At 39.9% G+C, this 15,830-nt stretch overlaps 1 long non-coding RNA gene and 1 pseudogene across 1 annotated transcript in view; both read right to left on the reverse strand.

The window, feature by feature from the left end:
- The window catches only part of LOC138838018 (uncharacterized), a 169,179-nt gene extending 157,182 nt beyond the window's left edge, over positions 1-11,997 (reverse strand). The window contains exon 1 of the long non-coding RNA XR_011375540.1: positions 11,872-11,997. This is a non-coding gene — a long non-coding RNA (uncharacterized lncRNA). The remainder of the gene's footprint in view (positions 1-11,871) is intronic.
- A 3,090-nt stretch (positions 11,998-15,087) lies between these two features.
- On the reverse strand, positions 15,088-15,563 carry LOC138838009 (large ribosomal subunit protein uL24-like; annotated as a pseudogene).
- Between the last annotated feature and the right edge of the window lie 267 nt (positions 15,564-15,830).

Here is a 15,830-nt window from a genome sequence, read left to right on the forward strand (position 1 = left end):
CAGGCGTGCCACCAGCGCCTGACTAGACCTCAATCTTAATTGAACTTTTACTGTTGTGGCATAATAAGGAGTCCTGGGTTGGGATTACAAAAAAAGTAATTAACTGTGCAACTTTGGGCGAGTTACTCAACCCCCCTGTACCTCAGTTTTCCTTATCTAAGAACTGAGTTAACATTATGAATACTATAGGCTTTTCTCTTTCAAAACATGAGACAATGAGAAGAGAAAGAGATCATATATTGCAAGATGCAAATGGTGAGAAAGATGTTACAGGGACTACTCAATGGTGGGCTTGTTTTACTTCCTGCTTTACAGACCCTCCAGGTCACAATCCAGACTGCAGTCTGAATTTCTCTTGCTACCCTAACCATATGCCCAGAAGTATTTGGTTGGAGCAGATCATAGACATACTAATCACAGTCAAAGCCACCATTTATTGGATCTTCTGTGTGTCTAATCCTGTGCTGAACACTTCACAAATATTGTCTCACAACGCTACATGGCAGGGGGCAATTACTTCCCATACGTAATTATTTACCATCACACAGCAGATAACCCGAGATTGTGTGCCATTACTGGGCTCACATAGTCAGTCAGTATCCTCTCACTGTCCTTTGTTGGATGCCCTTGGGAAAGGAACAAGGTAACTTGGATTTGATGATACCAAAGCCTGGCTCTTAAGTCTTCATGCTAACCTGCATGAAGATATCTTTCAAGCAAAGTTAATTATGCCTCAATTTCCCACCCTTACTCCTCTAAAATAATTGTGATTACAAAATATTTGATGTAATTTAATCTCTCTTCCTTAACCTAAAGTTATTTTTAAATATAAGTAACATGCTGTTTCCAGAATGAAATATTTTAATTCTAGAGTTAAAAAGAGTGACATAAAATATACCACAGTGAGATAGAGACAGAGAGAGAGAGAAAGTTTTTAATGTCTCCTCTCGCCCCTTAAAAAGAAAAAGGAAAAACAAAAAGCAACAGAGAGAATTTTTCCCAGGACCTGAGCTCAAGACATTGCTGATAGCAGAGCCTCTGTCAGAAGAACAGAGCTGCTGCCAAGAAGCCAGGCCATTTCCCTGCACTGTTGGAATGAGGCCAGAGTGCTGATTCTAGCTTTTAGGAAGGACCTCTCAGAGTAAGATGCTCCCCACAGGTAATAAGCATGGCCTACAGGGATAAATAGGCCGTTACTTTATTTTACTTTATTTAGTTCTACATTTTTTGCTATTTTATTTTATTATTTTAGCTTTTAATGCTAAGGATAGAACCCAAGGTCTGGCACTTGCTGGGCAAGCTACACCCCAGCCAATACATTTAACTTAAAGAGGAAAAGAGAAACAAAAATGGGAGGCAGAAAAAAAAATTGGAGGCAGGTGACCTTAAAGATCAAACCCTGTTTTTTTCTAACCCTGTTTTTAACCCAAGACCAAGCCTACAAGAATTCATTATAAGTCTGATCTTCAGAAAATCATGCAAGCTCTTCCACAGAAAGACCTGTGGGGCCCCAGAATATTGAGTCTCAAGTCTTTGAGAAATGTTCACAGAAAAAGAGTAATTCAGTGAAAAGAAAGAAACAGCACCCTGGAAGAGAGCCAATAACTCACCATAATTTGCTTGACCCGGGTCCCTGGAAATAAATGACTTTCTCTAATTCAAGAAGTTTCATAGCTGACAAACTGAGTTGATTTCCCTTGGATTCCTACAGATAGTTCTTCCACTAGCATATAGCAAGCAATAAACTAGACCAGCTTTCCAGTCATTTGGGTCTGGATTCAAATATTCCTGAGACCTTGACCAGTCATCTACCTGCCCTGAAACTTTGCTCAAATGCAACCATGAACCTACCTTGCCGGGTTGCTTGGAAGATGAGATACAATACAATGACCTTAGTGAAGTACCTTTCATACAACCATCACTCAATAAACAAAGGAAATATTAAAAGAAAGAATGAAAGAAACTGGCAAAGAGTCCAGGTGTACAGTTGCTAAGACATAGAGGTGCCATAGGCGACAAGTGATGAAACATCAGTATTAATCCACATATATACAGTCTCAAAACCAATCTTTGCTCTTCTCTACCCTTTAGGCCACAGCTCCAGTCCTATTTCTCACTCATTTTGTTAAGTTGTCTTTATTTCTCTGGACCTGGCTTCTTGTCTCCCTGAGGAGGACAATGAGCAGACAACATCAGCAATCCAGAGGGGACACAGCTTTCTCAATAACCCAACAATCCCATTCAATGTCATAGGAAGCAGGGCTGGGAAAGGAGGGAGAATATAAGTTTGCCCAGAAAGTGAATCATGCATGCCAGACTTTAGGACCACTTTATGGGACATGTAATCCATGGGACAAAATAAAGGGATTAACAGAGATACAGAGAACCAGGCATGGTAACTCACACCAGTAATCCCAGCGTTCAGGAGGCTGAGGCAAGAGGATCATTGAGATCAAGGATAATCTGGGCTACCTAGTGGACTACGAGCCTTCTTAGGCTGCCTAGTGAGACCCTGTCTCAAGAAAACAAGACCAAAAAAAAATCAAAATGTAGTAATATAGGAAAAATAAAAGTTTAAATAGAAGACTGGCTGACCCTGTTGATTGCATTTGAACTATTTTGTAAAGCTTTGTTAAGGTGCAAGAAATGAGTGACACGTAATTTTTGCTGTCTAGAACTGATTTTAATTTACTCCCGTTCTTCCAACTATAGGAAAAAAAAACAAACAAACCATTTGCAATTGATTTCAATACTCCTTTACTCTTACAAATCTGTGCAGCTTAACTTTTCCTTTGGGTTGAATTAATCCCTCAAAACAAATGCCTTAATGCCTATGAATGAGAGCTTATTTAAAAACAGGGTCTTTACTGATGAACAAGTTACATAATTAAAGTGGACTTTGGTCCAAACAATATCCTTATAGAAAGGGAAAATTGAGGCACAGAAAAAATGTGTACACACACACACACAAAAATCATTTGAAGAGAAAGTCTGGTCATTGGGGCATTCTCTATCTCCTAGAAGAAAGTGTAAAAAAAAAAAAAAAGCTACATGACATTAATCATTTGGTAATGATTTCTTGAAGATGACACTGACAGCACAGACAACAGAAGGAAAAAAACATAAAAATTGGACTTGATTAAAAGTTCAAATGTGTATGTATCAAAAAGTAAGGGATATAGCTCAAGAGAGAGTTTGTGTAGTAAGCTCAAAGCCCTGAATTCAATCTCCAGTCTTCTCTCAAAAAAAAAAAAAAAAAAAGGCAATATCAAATTGAACACAGCAGTACATGTCTATAACCCCAGGTACTAGTAAATCTGAGGCCACAGGACCATAAGTTAGATGCCATCCTAGGTAACTTAGCAAGATCATGTCTCAAAAATACATATATACATACATACATACATACATACATACATACATACATACATACATACATACAAAATCAATACAATAAAATAAAAGGCAACCCACAGAATATAAAAAAGTATTTGCAAATCAGATATCTGATATGGTATTAATATCAGTAATAGTCATTAAATTTTTTTTTTTCAGTTGTAGGGCTTAAAGTCTGGGCTTGGGCACTATCCCTACACTCTTCAGCTCAAGGCAAGTGCTCTACCACTTGAGCCACAGTGCCACCTCCAGTTTTCTGGTGGTTTATTGGAGATAAGAGTCTCATGGACTTTTCCTGCCCAGGTTGGCTTTGAACCACGATCCTCAGATCTCAGCCTCCTGAGTAGCTAGGATTACAGGCATGAGCCACCAGTACCTGGCTCATTTTTAAATCTTTAAAACTCAGCAACAACTTTATTTTAAAGTGGACAAATTACTTGAATATACATTGTTCCAAAGAATATACACAAGCAGCCAAAAAGCATATGAAAAAGTAACCAATAGCACCAATCCCCATGAAGTGAAAATCCAAATACAAGAAACTATCACCTGATGCCCATTAGGATGGCTACTATACCAAAATGGTGCTGATGAAGGAGATTTAGAGGAATCAGGAGCCTTGCTGTGGGGGCAGGAATGTACAACTATACAGACACTATGGAAAACAACTTGGTGGTTCCTCAAAGAATTCAAAAATGGGAGTTACTAGATGATATAGCAATTCTATTTCTGAGGACATACCCCAAAGATCTGAAACAAGCATCTTGAAGATAAACATGTTTATAAACTCATGTTTATAGTTCCATTAATCACTATGGCCAATGGTTCCACTGACAGATGAACTGGCCAATAACAGCATAAGACCATGCGAGGAAATCCTTCTTTTTTTTGTTGTACTGGGATTTGAACTCAAGACCTCATGTTTGCTAGGCAGTTAAGTTTGCTACCACTCAAGCCATGCCACCAAGTCCTTTTTTTTCTTTAGTTATATGTTAGATAAGATCGTGCATTTCAGTCCCCGGCCAGGCTTAGACCATGATTATTCTTCTTAGATCTCCCTTCCATTCTATCAATGCACCACCATATCCAGCTTGGTTTATTTGTTTGTTTGTTTTTTCATTGTTGATGGTGGTGTTGGGGCTTGAACTCAGGGCCGGCGCTGTTTGTGAGCTTTTATGCTCAAGGCTAGCACTCTGCACTTGAGTCACAGCTCTACTTCCAGTTTTCTGGTGGTTAATTGGAGATAACAGTCACATGTACTTTCCTGACCCTGTTGGCTTCAAAACATGATCCTCAGATCTCAACCTCCTGAGTAGCTAGGATTACAGGAATGAGCTACCAGTACCTGGCCATATCCAGCTTTTTAATTCAAATCAAACCTTGCTAACTCTTTGCCCTGGCTGGCCTCAAACTATGTTATTGAGTTTGAGGTCTATCTCTGTCTCCAGCATAGCTGGGACAACAATATGCCTGCCCATATAACAGAGTATTAGGGGAAGGAAACTCTGCTTCAGCAGATATTATACTAAATGAGACAGACAAACAAACACTATATGAATCCATTTATATGAGCTACTTAAAGTAATGAAAAATCACAGAAGCAGCCAGGTATGAGGGCAGACACCTATAATCCCATCAGCACTAGGGAGACAGAGGATCTTAGTTCAAGGCTGCTCTGAGCGACACAGGGAATTCCAGGCCAACCTGAGCTACACAAGGAAACCCTTGTCCTGAAAAACAATGTTTTGGTTTTTTTAGAGACAGAAAGTAGAATAGTGGGCTGGAGAGAGCTGGGTGAGGAGAAAGAAATATTCATTAAGTAATGAACCTATATTTATCATTTCAAATTTCAACACTTGTATTTTTTATTAATTATAATTTTTAATGTAGAAATATATGGAGTTCAGTATGATAATCCGCTTTAATGACTAAACCAGGGGAGATGACATTTTTAAGTCTCCATTCATCTCCTTATATGTCGAGTAAGGCAGCAATACTGGAGGAACTAAATGAGATCATGTATGGAAAGTACTTGCTATGGGTCAGGTGGCTTTGGAGACTATTCTCTTACTGTGCCTGCACTGCTGTTCTACCTCTCCAATAGTATTGAGTGTCCCCCTGACCACAGAGTGCAGTCATCAAAGTCTCCCCTCCACTAAAATCTCAGCTCCTCCTCTTCCTACCATCAAAAGCAAGTGAGCTCCTTGGGAGCCCCCCATTCCCTAGTGGAGTTTTACTCAATAGTTAGCCCTATCCCCCTCCCCAGGCTCTGAGCTCTTTGATGTTCACGTGGCTGCCTGTCAGAGCAGGAAGATAAAACCCCACTTGTTCCCTCTCTCTCCACAATAAGACCTTTGGCAACTTAGAGGAACTCAGATAAAAGGCTGGACCTTTTTTTTTCCCCCTCTCTTTTCATTTTTTTTTCTTCAGTAACAAACGGTAGTTTGTCTTTCCCAGCAGCTACTTCAGAGCCATACCAGCATCAAAGAACATGAAACTCAAGTCAGGGAGCTCTGTGCTGTCCCATGGGGAGTGCGGCTGGCTGTGGGACACAGAAAGTGGAGATGAGAAAAGAGAACTGTGTGCAAAAAGCATCCCTTGGCTCACACCACATACACACACACACACACACACACACACACACACACACACACACACACACACACACACACACACACACACGTTTCCTTAACATTTCCCTCGTGCCATTTCAAACTTGCAAAGAGACAAGCAAGATTGACAGGAAGGGACACAAAGGAAAGATAGTTTAATTTGCCTCTTGGGTAATATTAAGCTATCCTAACACCTTCTAATCCAGATACTAGCAGCAGGAAGGCCCATGTGCGTCATGTGTCAGACTGGGACTTTCACATTCAATGTCAATCTGCCCTGAGTCCCTATGACTGTACAAAAGGAGAGTGAAAATGGTTTGCTTTCATAATTGTGAGTCCTTTCTGTGTCCCATAGGCAAGCCCCCATGCTAAGTATGTGGCATGAAGTCAAAGGATATGTAGGACCTCTCTCTATTTCATAGGTGGGGACACTGAAGCTTGAAGATCTGAGGTCAGTTGTCCAGAGTCACAGTCTAAAGGGTAAATGAAGGGCTTAATATATTTAATACATTCAGTATATGTTCTTAACCCAATAATGGATGACTTTGACAAATAGCAAGCAAGATACCCATGGTAGGGCATCTGCTACCAGTAGGGTGGTGACTCCAAAAAGATGTGTTAAAATTCTAACTGTTAGTATTTTGGACTGTGACTTGATTTAGAAAAAAGAAAATTCAAATGAGGACTTATTGTGCTAGAATGAGTCCTAATCCAGTGATTGGTACTTGTAGAAGGACAGGGAAACGTCGATACAGAACAATATCAGGGGAAGAAGGCTATGTAAATAAGGATGAAGAATCTGAGCTGTGCTGTCATCAGACAAAGAACACCAGAGTTACTAGCAACTACCCAAAACCAGATGAGGCAATGAAAGAACTCTTTAGAACCTTCAAGAGAGCATGTGCCTATAAGACACTTTGGTTTTGAACTTCTGGATTCTAGAACCATGGGAAAATTATCATTTTGATTTTTGAGGCTATATATGCTCAGCTGGGCATGGAACTCTCAATCCTTTCACCTCAGTTTCCTGAGGGCTGGCACTACAGGCATATACCACCCACACCCAGAATTGTTTTTGTTATTTTAAGCCACCAAGATTGTAATACTTTGTTAGTACAATCCTAGGAAATATAGTATCCATCTAATATCCATCTTTCTAAATTGAAAGAGAGAGAGATTGAGGTAGGGAATTAGAAGGCAAGACAAGTTTCAGACAAATAATACTGAGATTATCTCTAGTATATTGTCCTTTAGAATGGGTCAAGATGTTAAGCAAAGAAAAGGCAAAGAAAGAATAGATGAGGAAGGTCACAAACCACGAGCTTATTGAAGCAAAGGAATCACAAGAGAAAGAGTCAGAAGCAGATCTGGTAGATCAGTTCCTTTAAAGTGATGAGTTAAGAGAAGGTTCAAGTGTTCCCTACCAGTGAAGGAAGGGACCCAGAAAGAGCTGGATTTGGGGATGCTAATGTAGTTTACCCTTCTGAAGAAGGAAGAGGAGAGGGGGGTGAAAGTGACCTTGCCTCACACTGCCCTGTACTCTCACAGTTCTGCAGGGTGCTTACGTCAGACTCTTCTCCAGTTACTGTACTCCGGGTACAAGTTCTTCACACTCACAAAGTGACTGTCCAGGAGGGTTGGGCTGAGGCCAGAGTGGCACCAAGGAATCTTATAGTTGCTTCAGCCTGGATTGCTCTTTAGTGTTGTTGGTAGTGGTGGTTGCTGTAATGCTTGAACTCAGGGCTGGAGCACTGTCCCTGTACTTTTCTGCTCAAGGCTAGTGCTCTACCACTTTGAGGCACAGCGCCATTCAGGCTTTTTCTGTGCTTAACTGGAGATAAGAGACCTATATATTGTCCTGTCCCAACTGGCTTCAAACCATGATCCTCTGATCTCAGCCTCCTGAATAACTAGGATTGCAGGCATGAGCCAGTGCCCAGCTCTGTATTGCTCTTTACATTCCTGTCAGCCTGGACAGCGCCTCTTCCAACTTCTAGTCCATTTCAAATCAAGCTCACTGGGCCCATAACACTTTCCATACTCTATTTCTTATACTCTTTTCTTTATACATCCATATACTCAGAACCATAATACACTTTTTTATGCATTTGTACTGCTCACCCATGAGGCTGAGGAAGCATCTCCTTCTAGTCTGTGCCCTCTGTAGAGCCTGGTCCAATGTGGTGGAACACGAAACAGTTTTATTCCAGAGCTCAAGCAACAAAAAGTTTAAAATAGCAGAAAAAAAAAAAAGAGGAAAGCAGAGAGGAAGAGTAGGTGAAGTATATGAATATACAATTTACACAACCAAAGAGACAAAAGTGACCATGACTATTAACCACATGGACTTAATTACACCAACTTTGATCAAAATCAGAGGAGTCCAAGTTGAAACTATGCCGAGAAAATGTGTTTCACCTTTGACACTGACACAAGTCAGACGACATGTTGTTTGGGTTGGGAGTTGCTCACAGAAGTGAAAAATGACACGGCTCTAAGGGGGTCAGTTTGGCAGTGTCTACCAAAAGTCCAATTACATTTACCCTTGGCCCAGAAATCCCACTCTGGGGAATATTTGGAGGAATCTGCAGAGATCCAGCGCAGGCAGAGGGTGATTCTGTGCCACCATTTGTAATAGTGAAAGGTTAGCTGTAATTCAAGGACCTTTGTTCCAAAGAACTAGGCAAATAACCTGCATAGAAGTGAGGACCAGGACAGGCACCCAGGGAGAGAGCAAGGCTTCTCTAGGCAGTGCTTTCCTATCGTATCAGTGTTTGTTTGTTTTTTTAATTAAATTGAATTTATTTTTAACTGATAGATAAAACATAAAAATTGTACATAAGAATGAGGCACCATGAGACATTTCAATATGCATATATATTGTATAATACATGTTTAAGTCTGGCACCAACTTGGGTGAACATTCAAGATAATCACAAAAGTTAAAAATTTAAAGTAATATTAAATTTATCACTTGATGAACCAATTTCCTGCCTTTTCCTAATAGCAAACCCTGGAAATAAATATCTCAATAAACTACTCAAAAGTTGCTCAGAAGCCATCTGAAAGAAGCATTCCATTGTCCTCCCTAGGGAACTTTGTATGCTTATGACATTAATCACTCAGTTTCCTCATTTTTTTCCCCTCAATTACCAGTGAAATTTTATTTATTTCCTACTTTCAGGTTTTTCTATACATTTTCAAATACCTCTTCCCTAAACTCAGAATGTTCACATATCTTTGGTTTTGCTAGATTCCCCACACCATGCATCAAAACCTCATAAAAATCTCTCAATAAATACAACTTTCACATTTCTACTTAGAAACCTAGGTTGCCTCATTGGAGTGTAATGCCCTACACACGACCCAGGACCCAATATTTCATTGTAACTCAGAACAATCTTACAAAATAAGGACCATTATAAATCATTTTGGAGCCTGGAGATGCTAAGCATATTGCCCAACGTTGAGTATTGAGTGAAGATGGACCAGTATGGAATTTTCAATATACTGACTTCAGTATATTGAACTCCTCACAAGCACTCCTCCAATTCCTTTCTGGTCCATGGACCTTTCTCTTGTGCTTCTTACACTTCCATGTTTCTTATCCCTTCATCCACGCATTCATTCATTCATCTGTCAATATCCTTGTCTCCCAGGAACCCATGCTAAGTGATGTGATGCAGATATTAGGACAATCTCTGACTTTAAGAAGCTTACAGTTCAAAAAGAACACATGTGTAAACAGACAACCCCATACCCAGGATGTTCTAAAATATGCACCCTCGTATATATTTCTATTGTTTCTTCTCCGGTCCTCAGGAAGCAACCATTTGGGGTCCTATCTACTGTGATGGGACAATGAACTTTAGAAAAATTCCATGAAGATTATCATAGATAAAGTAAGTTCCCTAAACAGACTTACATATTAATCATTAATGATAACTAATTCTAATTATTTGGGTTGGTATCTGCTTTTCTGTAGCCTATAGTTTTCTGAATGTCATTTCACATTGAATCGTGAATAAGAGTATACTAATGTGTATTTTTACTTCTCTCCACAGAATCCAGGTTGGAAACAAAACAGAAAGGAAACCTATCTGGTAATGCTTCTAAGAGAACAGTAAAGAATCCCTGAACAACCTTAACTATTGGCCTCAAATGTCCTCTTCCTTATCACAATCCAAAGGACTCACATTCCTTGCACCATTGTTCTGACTAAGCTAGAAAGGTTAGCCTACTAAAATGGATACGCAATCTTGCCTGGGAACTACTGTCTTCGTAGCTGAAGGACTGCCCACCTTCCGTCCCCTAACAAAGCTAGTCACATAGGCTTGGGCTCCAAGACAACTCAGCACATCAACTTCCTCATCTGAGAACAGGGAAAAAGATAGATTCTATAAGGTATGATCCAAATCCAAACCTTCTTGGGTCACTCTTACAAGACAGATTTTCACATGCAGCTCAGGATCAAATTGCAATCTCTCTAGACCTCTGCTACCCATTCTACCACCCTACGCCTGGCTACCAGTGCTACAGAGTAGCAGGAAGAAGAGGCCCTAGAATCTGACAAATGAGGGGCTCTGAATTAACAAGTGTCCCAGCTGCAGTCCCACAGGCTGAGCTGGGGTCATACTCTAGACTGAGGATGTAGATAAACACAGAAGGAAAATTCTGGGGGCTGGGAAGGTGGCTTAGTGGTAGAGCGCTTGCCTTGCATGCATGAGGCCCTGGTTCGATTCCTTAGCACCACATAAGCAAAAAAAAAAAAAAAAGGCGGAAGTAGTGCTGTGGCTCAAGTGGTAGAGCACTAGCCTTGAGCTGAAGAGCTGAGGGACAGCGCTCAGGCCCAGAGTTCAAGTCCCACGACCGGACCCAAAAGATAATAATAATAAAATAAAGAAGGAAAATTCTGTAGGTAGAAGACAGTGTCCAAGTTCCCCCAGAGATAGAACAAGTCCATACCAAATACCAGAAAGCAGTACCCAAGAAATTACTTTGAAAAAAGTTTGCACAAACACACCGGGGGTGGGGGGTAAGGGACACAGGAAGTCAAAATTTATATTTTATTTTTTAAAAATAAGAAAATAAATGGGAGTAAGGATCAGATTTACCTAGACTGGCTTATACCTTTTCATGGTTTAGTATTGTGTTTTGTCTTAAATATAGAGAGGCAAGATAAGAACAGACAACAGAAAAAAAATTCTACTTCTTCCCCATGCTAGGACCTCCCAAAGTTCTTAACCTGGTCTCCTCTATTAGATACCAAGAAGATTTCAATGAATATCTCCATAGACTGAGGGTCAGAAACCGAAATGTCTACAGACATCAAAACCATTACCTAAGGTGCTGCAAAGTGTTATTGGATAAATTGGCTTTTCCATTCCGGAACATCAGTTTAAAAAAGGATTTTCCCAATTGTCATACTCCATTTGGGCAATTACGACAAAATACCATAAACTGGTAGCTAACAATCAACATAAAATATTTCTCACAGATTGTCTCAGGGTCTGGTTAGGTAAGACTTGCTTCCTGGTCCATGGATGGCCATTTCTTTTGCTATAACTTCATATGATGGAAGGGGTGAGGGAGCTACCTGGGATATTTTTCATGAGGACATTAATCCAACTAAGGAGGGCTCCATCCTCCTGACCAAACCACTTCCAAAAAAGATGTGCTTTCTACATGCCATCACATTAGGGATTAAGTTTCAACATACAACTGAGGGTTGGGGGAGACATACTCAGACCATAGCATAAATGGTTTATTTAAATAGTCTCTAAGTTACAGTTTAATTTTTAACTTTTACTTTCATCATCCATTACTAATAATGTCACCTAATACTTCCACAAAAAGTACTTACCAGGGTCCACACTGATCCATTTAATCCTCATGATAGTTCTTTGAAGAATCATCTTGAATGAAAGATCCCAGAAACAGAGCACAGTTCTGCATGATTGTACATGGGAGCTTCAGGGAAAGGCAGAGTAAACCTGTAGTTTAGAATCAGAACAATGGTTAGTCTTGAAAAGGGCAGGGACTGATGAGAAAAAGGCCCAATAGAACTTTCTATGAGAGAGAAATGTTAGATCTATCTTGTTTCATTCATATCTCTATATGTAAAATATGTTTCACTTTAAAAACTTGTTCTACATTTGTCACAAATATCAAGCATGATCTATCTTTTATGCATTGTACTTCCATTTTTAGGACCATTTGGCAGAAATGTAAGTCTTTAGAATAATTTGGGGTCTTGGGGGGTTTTTGAGGTGTTGCTCATCTGGTCAAGATTCCACCACTGAATACTGGGTACTGGTGGCTCATGGCTATAATCATAGCTACTCAGGAGGCTGAGATCTGAGGATCATGGTTCCAAGCCAGCCTGGGCAGAAAAGTCCCCATGAGACTCTTACCTCCAATAAACTATTCAAAAACTGGAAGTGATGCTATGGCTCAAGTGGTAGAGCGCTAGCCTTGAGCACAAAGAGGCTCAGGGACAGTGCCCCAGCCCTGAGGTCAAGCCCCATAATCAAAAAAAAAGACTCTACCACTGAGCCACTGAGCTACATCCTCAGTCCTTAGACCTACCAGGTTTTAAATCATCCATCTATGATTTCAGTCAGAGGTTTCTAACATGATAATTCAAAGCCCTTCTTGCAGTCTTTCTAAAGAGTAATCAAAAGGAAAAAGGCAGTGTTCTGATATATAACTTATTACTAGAGCTTGGCATTGTTCTGGCTTCTTATTTTCATTGGTTGATTTAAATCTCATATAACATCTAAGAAGAAGGTTGGGACAGGCCAAGTAATGCATCAAGGTCACAGAGTTAATGAATGACATCATCAGGCCTTAAAACCAGATCCCTAGTCTACTCTCTTTCTCATAAACACACACACATACATACATACACACACACACACACACACACACACACACACATACACACAATCCACATGCATACATGCATATACATGTGCAAGTACACACATATGCATATGAAGTACCCAAATCATGGATCTCCCATTGTTTATTATAAATCTGTGATGACAGTTCTTTCTGTGAGATCTGAAAACAAATTAAGTATTTCCAAAGAGCACATGGAAAGTTTTAAAGCATCACCTGATTCACCACCCTTGGCTCTCATTCTCAGATCCCTGTTTGCTTTGGAATCTAGAGACTGGAATAATCTACTCAAAGTAAACAAAGGAAGCATAGAGCAGTTGTAGAACTTGCCAAAGGGCAAAGGCTAAGGGGGTTTATTCACTTTGTTTAGGTGTCAAAGCAAAATTCTCCATTATTCTGCACACTAAAGTGTGTCCACTTTAGAACAGAAGTGCTCACACACACACACACACACACACACACACACACACACACACACACACACACACACACGGACTACAGTTCAAAGTTAAGAATGAAGAGCAATTAGCAGAGGGAAGAAATAAATGAGCTTGATCAGTTGCAACCCTGGGCTGCTCTTTCAAATCATGGTTTCTTAGATTTTCTGCTCTCAATAGTGGTTTTTGACAGTGAAATTCTAAAGACACTGCATGTACCAAAGTCTAGTTGGTTTGTTAGAATCAAAGTCATATCCTCATCCCACCCCCCCCCAAAAAAAAATATCCAGAAAGCTTCAAGTGACTCTCAGGTATATACTAAAATAAACGCACTAAAGAAATCTCTTACTAGTTAATGTCAAAATAATTCACTTCAACTTTTTCCTGGCAAGGCATAAAAAAGAACAATCTTGTATAGTACTAAGACAAAAATAAACTGAATGGCTGCTAAGGTTTCTAGGCCAGCAGTTGATTAATGGATGAATGAAAGGGGGAAAAAATGCTATCATTATTACAAAAGCAGGTTTCTGGTCCATTATATATCCACAGTGCCATGCTCTGAATGGCACTTCACATCACACTCAAAATGCAAAATGCTGACCTTCAGGTATCTTGTCAACAAAACTGGAAATGAATTTCCAAGCTGTTTTCAAGCTCTAATCTTCTCCCTTTCCTCCCCACCCTCCCACAAAAAAATAAAGGAGCTAGGACAATAATTCCCTTGGGAATTATTAGGTTATCAGCTGTAAACTCAAGTTTTATTCCTTTCAATGGCTATGGAGTAAGGAAATAACAGTGTCAGCCCAGATCTTGCAACCTTTTCAGTTCCAACCAGCAGTGAGTGTGAGTCCCAGCCCTGTTACATAGGTCTGATAAATCTTGCTTTTCCCAACAGATCTAATGTAGCCATTTTCTTCCAAATGAGTAATAGGAGCACTGTAAGTGGATGTCTTTTAGATTCTGGTGAAGCTGTCATGAGATTCAAAACTCCAGTTGCTATGGACAGATGGCTGTTCATATAATTTAAAATGGAGACACGATGCCAGGAACACACTAGAAATGAAGAACAGCTCAGAAGAAAAAAGTGTGAGCTTTTATAATGAGATTTTTGTAATGCAACTCCTTTCAAATTAGGTCATTCAAGACTAAGTGTTTTTTTACTTTGGTCTTCCCCAGCAAAAAGAAAACAAAAAGCAGCCAAGAACAAAAGGACTATGGGGTAAAGGGACCTGGTACAGAAAGTCTAAGTTTTCCATTGGAGATCACTTCACCCTAGCCAGGAAATAGGCAAGGATAACTCATTGTGACAGCTAGCAGTAACTGAAGCATAAGGTATGACCGACTGTTGTTTTATGTGTGTTAACTCATTTAATTCTATGAAGCACTGAGTGTTCAAAAGGCTGGGTCCTAGAGCTTGCTTGAGTTGAAAACTCTTTCTTCCATTTGCTAGCAGGTCATGCTCCTTTTCTGTACAATGATCACACATTGTACAATGATCATCTAGCTTGCTTTGAGAATTAATAGCTAATGTTAAGCTCTTCAAAAAAATTTTTTTTTGCCTGTCATGGGGTTTACACTCAGGGCTGGGCACTGTCTCTGAGCTTCTTTTGCTCAAGGCTAATGCTCTACCACTTGAAACACAGTGCCACTTCAGGCCTTTTTCTGCCTATGTGGCACTTAGGAATAAAACTGATATTCACTTGTTGTCCATTCTTTTTTTATATATACAACAAACGATATTCATTTAAGAAGTTTTTTTTTTAATCAAAAGTTGTATATAAGATTATTTCACTCCTGCATCTTCTCAATTGTTTCTTCCTTGTATTTGCCCTTTTCCTTTCCTACTTGGCGGGATTTAACTTTCCGTTCCAGGATCTTTTTGCGGTCTTTGTCCAGTTTCAGCCTGGTGATTACCACCTTGCTGGTATGAATGCCCACGTAGACAGTGGTGCCATTGGCCTTTTCCCGCTGTGCCCGTTCAATGTAGATGACATACTTCATCCTGTAAACCTGGACCACTTTGCCAATCTGCTGGCCTTTATAGTGTCCTCGTACAACCTGCACCTCATCATCCTTCTGGATGGGCATTGTACTTTTGTCTCAGCTCTTTGGAAAGAGGTGAAGACATAATCTTCCTGCGAATGTGGGAAGGTGCATTGAAATGCTTTTTCCGGTTCTTGCTCAGGTCAGAAGTGACAAAGGGATTGAACTTCATTTTGGCCGCTCCTGCTTCAGCAATGGCAGAAAAGGGGAAGACCTTGTTTTCCATTCTTATTGCCATTTTGCAATTAGGAAACTGTGGTACTAAAGTATTTGCTAAATATACAATTAATCTCTAACTAATGAACCAATAAATATCTGGCATTTTGTAAATATTTCATACATGGCAGTTATTTTCATTCTATAATAAACAGAGATCACAGGGTAAACAAACCCTCCCTCTGTAATTTAAAATTGCACTTTGAGCTGGGCGGTGGTGGCT

Source organism: Dipodomys merriami, unplaced genomic scaffold, assembly GCF_024711535.1.
Source record: "Dipodomys merriami isolate MVZ:Mamm:240054 unplaced genomic scaffold, mDipMer1.0.p SCAF_10, whole genome shotgun sequence".
NCBI lineage: Eukaryota > Metazoa > Chordata > Mammalia > Rodentia > Heteromyidae > Dipodomys > Dipodomys merriami.